This window comes from Chionomys nivalis, chromosome 26 (assembly GCF_950005125.1).
Source record: "Chionomys nivalis chromosome 26, mChiNiv1.1, whole genome shotgun sequence".
In the NCBI taxonomy this organism is placed as follows: Eukaryota; Metazoa; Chordata; class Mammalia; order Rodentia; family Cricetidae; genus Chionomys; species Chionomys nivalis.
In genome coordinates, this window is record NC_080111.1 from 23833762 (window position 1) to 23844530 (window position 10769).

Genomic DNA, 10769 nt, shown 5'->3' on the forward strand with positions numbered 1-10769 from the left:
TCTATCAGAGGACCTGAGTTCACATACCAGCATTCACATGTTGGTTCACAGTGATAGGTACCTCCAATTGCAAAGACTCTGCTGCCCTTTCTGACCTTCCAGGGCATGAGACATGCAAGCAGTATGTGTGCATGCATGCAGAAAAACATTCGGACCCAATAAAATTTTAAAATATACCCACTAAGCAATTTCCATACGCTCTCTGTATGTGTAGTTTGATATGCAACTATTCCATACTTGTTTTAGTCAGTTTTACATTATCTTATTTGTCTATTTTTGCAACTAATGAGATTAAAGAGCAGTTGACTGATGGTCTGTTAAAGCAAAGTGAAGGCTGAGATGCGGGCGCTCCACCATTTTCAGTCTTAACACATTGTACTGAAAATTTTAGAGTTCAGTTCCTATGATGGCATTCTTTTGATTTACAGTAAGCGTTTTATTCTAATAATTAACCATACTACCTGGAGTATTTGAAATATTCAGAAAATGAATAATAAAAAGAATATATCACCAGCAAACTTTCCTCTTCTCTGTCCACTCAAACTTCCAGAGAAGGAATAACATGTGTAGCTATTTGTGCCCCACAGAATGATGCTTAGTCTCAAAACTCCTTTCTGGCTTCCCTGATGCCCCTGTTGAAAATAGGTGAACTTTAAGTTTCAAATGGTGAATGGAGCATGGGGAGAAATTTTCTTTTTCCTCTCTGTTCTGTGGGCCCTGTCTGTCGGCTGTGGATTTTACTGTGAAGTTTTCCTTAGCTTCTTTATGTTTCTACTCTGATCATTCCATGCAAACTTGGCAATCAATAGTTGAGTGGAATTTCAACTAACGCGTCTCAGATGTGTGTTCTCTTAGCCTGCGGGATGTGGAAGGACTTCACTCAGGAGGCACCTCTGTCTAGCATCAAAGTCTAGACTAGCAGTTGGTCTAGAATATTGCTGTGTCTTGGTGGTCTCTTAATTCAAAATATAAATTCGTCAAAATGCTGACAGTATCATTTTTGTTGGATGAGTGGCATTAGGGTCATTACTTTTGTCGACTGACTCTTTGTGGTCAACCATGAAGTCAAGGTAAAGATTTACTTCATTCACAGAATGTAAATGTCATAATTTATCTTCTGCCTGGGGCAAATTTTTTCAAAAGGATACATTTTAAAATTTGGAAAATATTGGGAATGAATACCACATGCTCCTAGTAAGGGAAAATAATCAGTCTCACTAGGCTCAACATTTTTATTTCCATATATTGCTTGCTTCAGTACGTGATATGGGACAAATCAGTTTGCCTTTCTTATTTCTTTTTTCTCTATACTTACATGGATTGTGAATAATTTTCTCTAAATAATATTTCAGCACTAATTTTCATTTATTTAGTAAAAAGAGACTAATATATAAAATGTAGCAATTATATACTTGGATACTCTTACCTCCTTCTTTCTGTAGTATGTCAAATCTTCTATGTTGTGCTTTAAGATGTAATTAAGACTTTTTTATGATTATGAGGGAAAGAAAACCAATGAACATGTGTTAAAGTAATGTCAATAGACATTCTCATGCATTCTTGGGTTTGATACTAAAGTCTATAGATACTTGTCAAAGTCATTTTTTTAGACAAGTATTCTCATTTATTATTAGAAATCATAAGAAATTATATAAGTAAGCACAGGATATGACATTTTAAAAAAATTATGTCTAATAGAATAACCAGTATGTTAACTGAGCAATTACTAGTGAATGAAATGCTAATGAACAGAATTTCAGTTCCCAAATGGCACAGAATTTGCAAGTCATACATTAAGCAGTATTGTACATGTGCCGAGAATTAAAAAGTGCTGATATTTTCATAAGACATATTTAGGTGAGGCCCAGAATTTGAATAGAGTTGGGTGGTATGGGGGAAAAGTTCATATTGATTAATAAGGTAGTCCAGTTGAAATAATCTCACAATGGAACCACATATCCATCCAACTACCCTACCCCTCTTTTAAATGACAACTTCAAGCAATTTATTCTTCTAATCCTTAAGAAATAATTGGGAGTAATAGGAAGGGTTGAAAGAATACTTTCATGCTATCTAGTACACACATGTAAATGCTTGAATATATATGTAGCTTTCATTGTATGAGGGATTCTGTCTGCTCAACGAGGCTAGTTATGATCATAATTAAATTATAAAACTATAATTGGCATTGCTCATGTGAGCCATAATGTCTTGATGTCTTGTGATTTTATGATTGTGCATGTCGTTGTTTTATTTATCTTTGTATTTTACATATGTTTCCTTGCAATAGCTTCACATTCAATATACAAAGAGAATTTGAAATTCTGAGGAACCTATAGTTCTTAGCGTCCTAATAGATGTTAAGGGACCTTTATTTTAGATTCTACTACTAATGTTGCTTTCCAGGTTGATATTGAAATTTATGTTTTAAAGGGTCACAGTTGAACAGTATAATACTCTTTAAAGTCACTTACTTCAAAAAGTGGTGCCAGTTTCATAGCCGTGCTGTTCAGTAAGGACATTTTCTGAATATAATCCCATAGTCTTTTTTGAGAATATCTAATCATGTTTGAGAAAGAATAATTAAAATGTAGCATATTTAGAGGTTTCCTCTGAAATCCAGTCTCTTTGTGAAAAAATAATTCTATGGTTTGGTGCGAAATTTTTATCTTGCAACTTTGAAACAACAACAAAAATTAACTTGATGACGGAAGCTCAAGATAACTGGTACCCACATATTTAGAATGAAGTAAAACAAGGGGTCCTTAAAAAGTGAGGTTTTAAGTCCTAACTTTTGAAGTGTAGTTTCAATGGTTACATTCAGAACATGGATTTATCGACAACATTCTGCAAATACAAGTATTACAAATACATTATTTCGTTATACTTCTTTCTTTATTGTTACATTCATTTCTCGTTAAATTCTGTAAAGCAATTACAGAAGAAGAAAGGACTGGGGCTGTTTCCATGGCAACTGCCTCGGACCTCAGGCAATTCCCCAGTGAATCTGGGTAGTACTTGTAGACATAAATTGTTTCAAAGGCCAGTTGTGGCCCAATAGGGATATAGTTTTGATGAAACCCAGATGAACTGCAACTGAATTTTAGTCTATACTCCCACTTAAACCATAGTCAATTACCTGCCGTAATAGTAGAACAGAAATAACATGAGTAATGAACTCTGCAGATCATCCCAAAGCATCATTTCAGCCAACAATGTCCAAACCTTCCTCCGTCAACTTCTTACTAAAACAACTTAACTTGAATTAAAGCAGACAGATGTAGTTTTCTGTCTCTTACGGCAGTATAGGTGCCAATAGTTATATAAAATGATCCTTAAAAATTGGTAACAAAAGAGGAAAGACATATTAACCATTGTCACTTTAGACATCTGTTTCTGAAAAGTAGATGGGGGAGTTTCTATCCCCATCAGATCTGTGGATACACATTGTCTTCATTTATAATAATACTGCAGAGAAGCAGGGCTAAGTAAAATGTACTTGATTATTTGTTAAGAATATCAGGCAAATTCTAATTAAACCAGACAAGTTTCCTCTGCCTCCCTTAACCCCAGCGGAAGGGATAGCAGAGTATAATAGCAAAGAGAAATCTATTCATTCTCTAAGTTCAAGAGAATGATAAAAAAGCAATCATAAGACTAGAACACTGCCAGAACTTTAGAGAATGACAAATTACCATGAAATCAATTTATGTAGAGAAGGGGAGTTGGCAAACTTAGGATAAGCAAGACAATTATAACTAATGACATGGAGAGTTGATTAGCACTGCATGAAAATCCTACTGGAAGACATAGGAATTGCTATGAAAATATCAACGTCCTTAGATTGCTCCAAAAATGTTAACAACAGTCAGACACTGCATCCGTGCATGCTACCGGAGAAACCTGAAGTTACTGGATAAAGCATTCTATATGTATCGTTCGGGGTCCACAGTGAACATTTTCAGTGTAATAATCTACAACACAACCTCTAATCCATTTTAACATCAATCTCATTTCCAGCCTTAGGAGCAATTACAAACCTGCTCTGGTATCTCATTCATCAGCACCAATGTCTACCATGAAATGACTTGACACATGGAAATCAGTTAAGAAAAATAATAATGGCAAAAAACAACACATGAAATCAATCACTAAAAACTTGTAGGAGACGAAGGCAATGAGGAAAATACAGAATGCGAGAAAGTACGATCCACATTCTCTAGATATATTTGTTATATTAAAATCAACCAAGCAAGCCAACAGGCTACAAGACAAATAAACATACAACCATATGGAATTGTTGGGACGTAAGACTAGGAAAATGATAATTTAAATAGAAAATTTGAAAGGCTAAGAAAAGAAAAAAATTCATTAAGGAAAACATTGAGAATACAAAATGGAGTTAGATATAACCAAAAATTAATGAAGATATTAAGTTAATGTCAAGGGGTTTAGGACTCTTGGGTCACAGAGATAGAACAGGATGAGTAATCTATTGCCTCCAGGCTTCTGCTCAATTTCTGCTTCTACCTTCTTGCTTGAGTTGTTTACCCTGACTCACTTCATGAGGCACCACAACTGAACACTGAATTAAGTCCTTGCCTCTCTAATTGCTTTTGCTAATGGGGCTTATCACAACATTAGAAAGTAAAGGAACATATATCCTAGAATATGTATACGTGAAAAGCATTACCATAGATAAAACAAATATTCATAATGATTAAAGTGCCAAGTCAGCAAGAAGATACCCAGAGTCTAAATGCATGAGAATCCTTAAAGCATCTACAGAGTATGAGAAGCAGAAATTTTCATAATCAAAGAGAGATACAATTTTCTAACAATAGGAAGAGAATTTGTCAGATGCTATAGGCAGGAAATCCAGAAACGAACAAACAAAAATAAGTGAATAAACAAGCAAACCCCAGCGGATCTAAAGAAAAACGCAAAGCATCCGGAATCTAATCATCTATAAAAGCACTATTCTTTCTGTGAAGAGGAACTGTGCTGAACAATGCGATGCTTACTATTGGTTATCAAAATGACAGGATCTAAAATCACTAGGAGGCAACCATCAGGCGTGCCTATGAGGGATGATCTTGATTAATCAAGGTGGGAGGGTTCATTCTAAATGTGGGCAGCACCATTCATCCCTCCGCCTTGGGAGAAGCTAGTTGAACGGGAGCATTCACAACACCCCGCTTCCTGATTATGTACACCAGGGGAAAGAACACCAGCCTCCACCTCTTGTAACCATGTTTCCCCACCATGACAAACTGTGCTGAAATAAGCCTTTACCTTCTTAAGTTGCCTTTGTCTTGTTATGTTTACCAAACAAACCATCAAGAACACTCACTAAAACATTTTGTCTGTTTCTCAACTACCAGTCCTTTTTCTGGGAACTGCCCTTTGTATTCTAAGGGATCTTTCTCCAAGAGAAACAGATACACACCCACTAAAAGATATATCTGCAATAATTTATAGAAAATTAATTTACAAACACTCAAAATAAAACTGATCATCAACTAACACTAGATTGGAAAACAATAATTTTATTATAACAACTTGGCAGAATAAATATTAGCAATAAAAGTAAGATCCTCATACACACAGGTATATGCATTTCTAAATACTGATGCTAAGTGAATAATATTAAAAATATGCTGGAGTGGGGATGCACAGACCTCACTTGGAAGGGGAAAATTTTATGGGTAGACTTGGGGCATAAAGTGAAAGGAACAGGAAGGAGCAGGTGTGTGGAGGGGAGCAGGATGAAGGCAGAGAGTTTGAGGAGACAGCTGGAATTGGGGAACATTGGGGGTGGAAACTTAACTTAGTGGAAACTTCTAGGAATCTATGAAGGTGACAATTAGGACTCCTAGTAATGAAGGATAGGGAGCCTGATTTGGCCATCTTCTGTAGACAGGAAAAAGCTTCCTCTGGTGGGAATGTGTTACATTTGATTGAGTAGTTGGCTGCAGGGTTCCTATAGTGATTCCTAAACAACCCAGGCTCATGCTACAAGGAAGTGTTTCTCCCTGAAAATTGACAGAGGAGCCCTATTGCTGACAACAACATCCACACAGCTCTGTGGACGTAGAGAGGTTAAGTTGGTGCCTGAATGGTACCTACACACCTACATTCTTGTCTCTGGTTCAGAAAGGTACTCCTATGGAAAGAGAAACCTGGACACCAACCCAGATCCAAAAACCTTCCACCTACAATCTGTCCTGCCTCAAGTTGTGCTTGGGTAATGGAGGCACAGAATGTGTGTGAGTTATCAATCAATGTGTTTAACTTCTTGAGGGCCACAGCACAAGAGGGAGCCCATGCCCTATACTGCTTGGATGGCCATAAACCAGAGACTGAATAGCCTACAGAACTAAGATAAACCCAAACATGATTGACTAAAGAAGAAAGGAATGAAGAAAGGAAGGAAGGAAGGAAGGCAGGAAGGAAGGAAGGAAGGAAGGAAGGAAGGAAGGAAGGGAAAAATGAAATGATATTCTGTTATACTCATAGATCAGAGGCATTTTCAGTTGTTATCCAAAAGTCTTCCTCTGACAACAGATTGATGTGGGATTCTCCTGTTTATGCTGTGAATACCATTGGTGAATAAAGAAATTGCTTTAGACCTACAGCAGGGAAGAATTTAGCTAGGTAGGGAAAACTAAAGTGAATGCTGGGAGAAAGAAGGGTGAAGTAAGAGAGAAGTCATAGAGCCACTGCTGGAGACAGACGTGCTGAAATTTTGCTGGTAGGCCATGACTTCAGATTAATAGAGATAGGTTAAAGATGTAAGAGTTAGCAAATAAGAAGCTCGAGCTAATAGGCCAATCAGTGATTTAATTAATATAGTTTCTGATTGGTTATTTCAAGGCTGGGCAGCTGGGAAACGAACAAGAAGCCTTATTGCAACAACAGAAGGGAGTAGGTACAGAGACCTTCAGCCAGACAATATGCAGAGAGAAAGTCAAAGTTAGAGATCTCCATCAGGTCCCTCTTCTTGGGGTTAGAGGAATCCTACAGAAGAGGGGCAGAAAGGTTATAGGAGTCAGAAGGAATAGAGGACACCAGGAGAACACGGCTCTGATAATCAACCTAGCAAGGCTCACATGGGGTCACAGAGACTGAAGCAGCAAGTCTGCGTTGGGTGCACCATGTTCTCTTGTATATGCTATGACTGTTAGGTTGGCATTCTGGTGGGAAACCTAATAGTGGGAACAGCGGTGTCTCTGATGCTTTTGCTTGCTTTTGGGACTCTTTTCCTCTTATTGAGTTGCCTTGTCCAACTATTGACACTAAGGTTTTTCCCTTGTCTAATTATCTCATTTTATCCTATTTGGTAGTCTTTTCTTGGAGGTTTGCTCTTTTCTGAAAGGATGCAGAGATCAGAGTGTGTCTTGGAGAGTGGGGAGCTGGATGGAATGAACTGAAAATGAGGACTTTTAATCTTGACCCCAAGGGCCATTGCACACCATCGCTCATCTCAGCATTGTGATTACACCTTCCCCGCACACCCACACATTTTTAATTTTCCTTCTGAAGTGATATGGAGTTGTATTTTTTCTTGCTTCTCAGATCAGGGCTTCCTTCTCTCATCTATAGACTCTGTGATGACTTTGTCCTTCCTGAGTGAGTACTCAACATCTTTATATTAAGATATTAGAATATAATAACTGTAGAATTTATCAAACACATCAAACACATCTTAGAAAACATAGAGCCAGAACTATTCTTGCATTCAGGAAATATGTATTAAAAAGCATCATGGATCTTACCTTGTTTACTTTATTCAAACACATGTATTTCTCAACAATAGAAATATTTGAGCCTGCAAAATATGTCATCCATCTATCCTTAAATATTTAAATAAAACTTTCATAACTATTGGTAACACCAATAATCCCCTTCAGATTACTTCTGTTCAAAATTTCATAACTCAACTTTTTAAATCCATTGCCTAACTTCTTCACCTCTAGCAATGATTATTATACTCATGAGATACATGTTTTCGTATTTTATATAAATGAAACCATGAAGAATTTGTCTTTTTGTGCCTCTCTTACTTGATTTAAGAGATTTACTTGTCTCTAGCTTTGCCTGTGTTGTTAAAAAAGAGAGGCTCCCTCAAGTTTTCATTCTATTATGTTTTATTAGAGAAGTCTAATCTATATAAGAAAAAACATTCAGGGAGCTGTTAAGTAAAAGCGAATACATTTATTGTTTTCTTCAGAAAACTACATCAATAGGTATTAAGTGAGTATTAATATAATAAAAGCAACCATAAGTGGTAAAATATATAAAATGTGGATTATCTATACATAGGAAAATACTGAATTATACATGATAAGTACATATATTTTTCTGTAATTTTTAAGAAGGGCGTTGAGGGAAAGGATAGATAAAATGAAGACCACATAACTCCCACCTTTAGATGAGCAGACCAGATTTTCCACACAATGTATACATGTGTATACTGGTTTGTATATATTTATAATAGTTCAAACATGAGGGCATAAATTCAGGTTTGCATGATCTCTATTATATTTTAATATTTGGGAGATAATTCAAAACACTTTTGTCATATTTTGATACTTTGACTTTTACAGATACTCATAAGTTGACTTTGTTCTCTCTGCTCCTTTCAAGCCAATAATGTACATTATTATATTTAGTGATGTGAAACTCATAGATACGTGCTGTTGACGTTTATGATCTCATTCTTAGATATTTGCTCCATAATTGAGGCAACACTACAAGACAACAATGACAGGCACTCAAACCACACAACACTGCAATTTTACCTTTCACGAATGTGGATTGCCATCTAAGTCATGCCTGACAATTGCATCTTTAGTATATTCCCTCTGAATCTGTGACTTTTGAAGATATTATAATCAGAGAGTCATGGACTGACAATTTGGTAAAATGGAATTGAATGTTTGATCTTGGTGAGTATGGCACCTCCACAAACCTCCTCAAAAACAGCATCGAGGCAATTAGTACTAAGAAAGGGTGCTGAAAAGGAGATCATTCTAACAATGGGTTTGTAAACTCATATACTTGTGTATAGTTAATACTGTTCTGGCAATACTAAATATTATAATCTGAGTAAGAGAATTCAAAATTTCTACAGGTGTACCAATTTTAACATACATCGTGATTTAGTGAATCTGGACCTTGCATGGCAAACATGTTGCTGATGGAAGAGGCTTTTTACATAGCCATTTAAACACTGGCTTCACAAACAGAGTCTTACATTATTGTATTAGTATGAAATACATAAGGAAGTTTAATTTGTTCACATTAAGAATAATAAATCCAAAGAAATCCAATAAAATTAGATACTTAAAAATCAAAATTTAATTTATGAATTAATTTTACTCAGTGGTCCTTAAGGTAAGAAAGAAGCATACATAAAGTCCGTGTTTCATTTTCTCCTTTCCGGCCCCACACACCATCACTCACATTTATCCACACATACTGTTAAATTCCTTTGTTCATTCTCTCCATTCTTTCAATAGACACATGCAGGAAGCAGAATCACAAGATTAGTACTGCTAAACTGGCTCCTGACTTTATACTAGAAATGGACTTTGAAAAGATGCTGAATGGACTCAAATAACCAGGGTGTCCACATTCTGGGCTGCTGACTGAGGTTTGATTTAAGGAAGATAGCTCAGTTTCAGATCTTTGGTGCAAATGAAGATAACAGTAGAAACATACTAGCTCCCTTGTGCTTGGCCCTGCTGTCTTTGGATAGGTTCTGACTGATAGTAACCATATGTGCCCCAGGAAATGCAGAAAGGGCAGGCTAGCCAAAGGCTTCTTCTGAATGGCAATCTGCCTACACACCAGCCTCCTCTGTTAGGAAACCCCTGGGAAAGTGGCCAACCTAGGGAAATTCCTAAGCATGAGGATTTATTAATCCTTTTATTAAAAAATGGCAGCAATCTATTCTGTGGTATTTATTCCAAACTGAAATGCAGCCTTCCTATAATGTGTTTTCTTAAAATATTAGAACTCTCTCAAATGTCCAAATCATCCCAAAGGAGAGTATCTGGTGACAAAATAAAGTGCTCTTATAAAATGTATCTTCTAAATTACCTGCAAAGATATGTATCAGCATATCTCAATTTTTATGAGAATTTTAATATGTAAAAACATTTATTTAAAAAGAATCTTACCTCCTTTAAGTTCTTACTGCCTGAGACACATTTCCTCAGTCCAACTTGTTACTTTAAGATGCTGAACATTTTAAGTTCCTACAAAAATAGACATGGTCATTGTTAGAATTCAGTCTAAATTCAACATTTACTTATCTTAAATAGAGATCTCTCAAAGCCAAAAGTCACCTTGAAATACCTTGAACTACCTACATCTCTTTAATAGGAAAGCAAGGTGGTAATACTAGAAAAGTGCTATATGAGGCAGGCATCAACTCCAGCCATCACCCACTCTGCTTCCAGAGAGCAAGTTAACAACTTATATTCGCTGAGCAGATTGAAATCCCTTGTGTTTGAGGCTCTGACCATGTCGAGGAGGGGCTGCAACCCTATCACACTCTACCGATGTGTCTTAATGCTATGATGTTCTCAGAATTTTCATCAGTGATGTAAGGCTCCAACTAACCACCCAGCTAAACAGTCATCATTGTGTTACTGCCAGCAAGTGTTTGGATTTCACTTCAACACAGGGTTTTATTCATTATTTATATTGTTATTCCGACTAAAGACAAAAGGTTAGATAAGAGTCATTACAAAAATTGT

The 10769-nt window shown here is 36.4% G+C and overlaps 1 protein-coding gene across 1 annotated transcript in view; it reads right to left on the reverse strand.

Annotated features, from left to right (window-relative positions):
* The window catches only part of Sema3a (semaphorin 3A), a 305296-nt gene extending 295050 nt beyond the window's left edge, over positions 1 to 10246 (reverse strand). The window contains exon 1 of the mRNA XM_057758648.1: positions 10188 to 10246. The gene's annotated coding sequence lies outside the window, so the exon portion shown is untranslated. The remainder of the gene's footprint in view (positions 1 to 10187) is intronic.
* Positions 10247 to 10769: the final 523 nt, after the last annotated feature.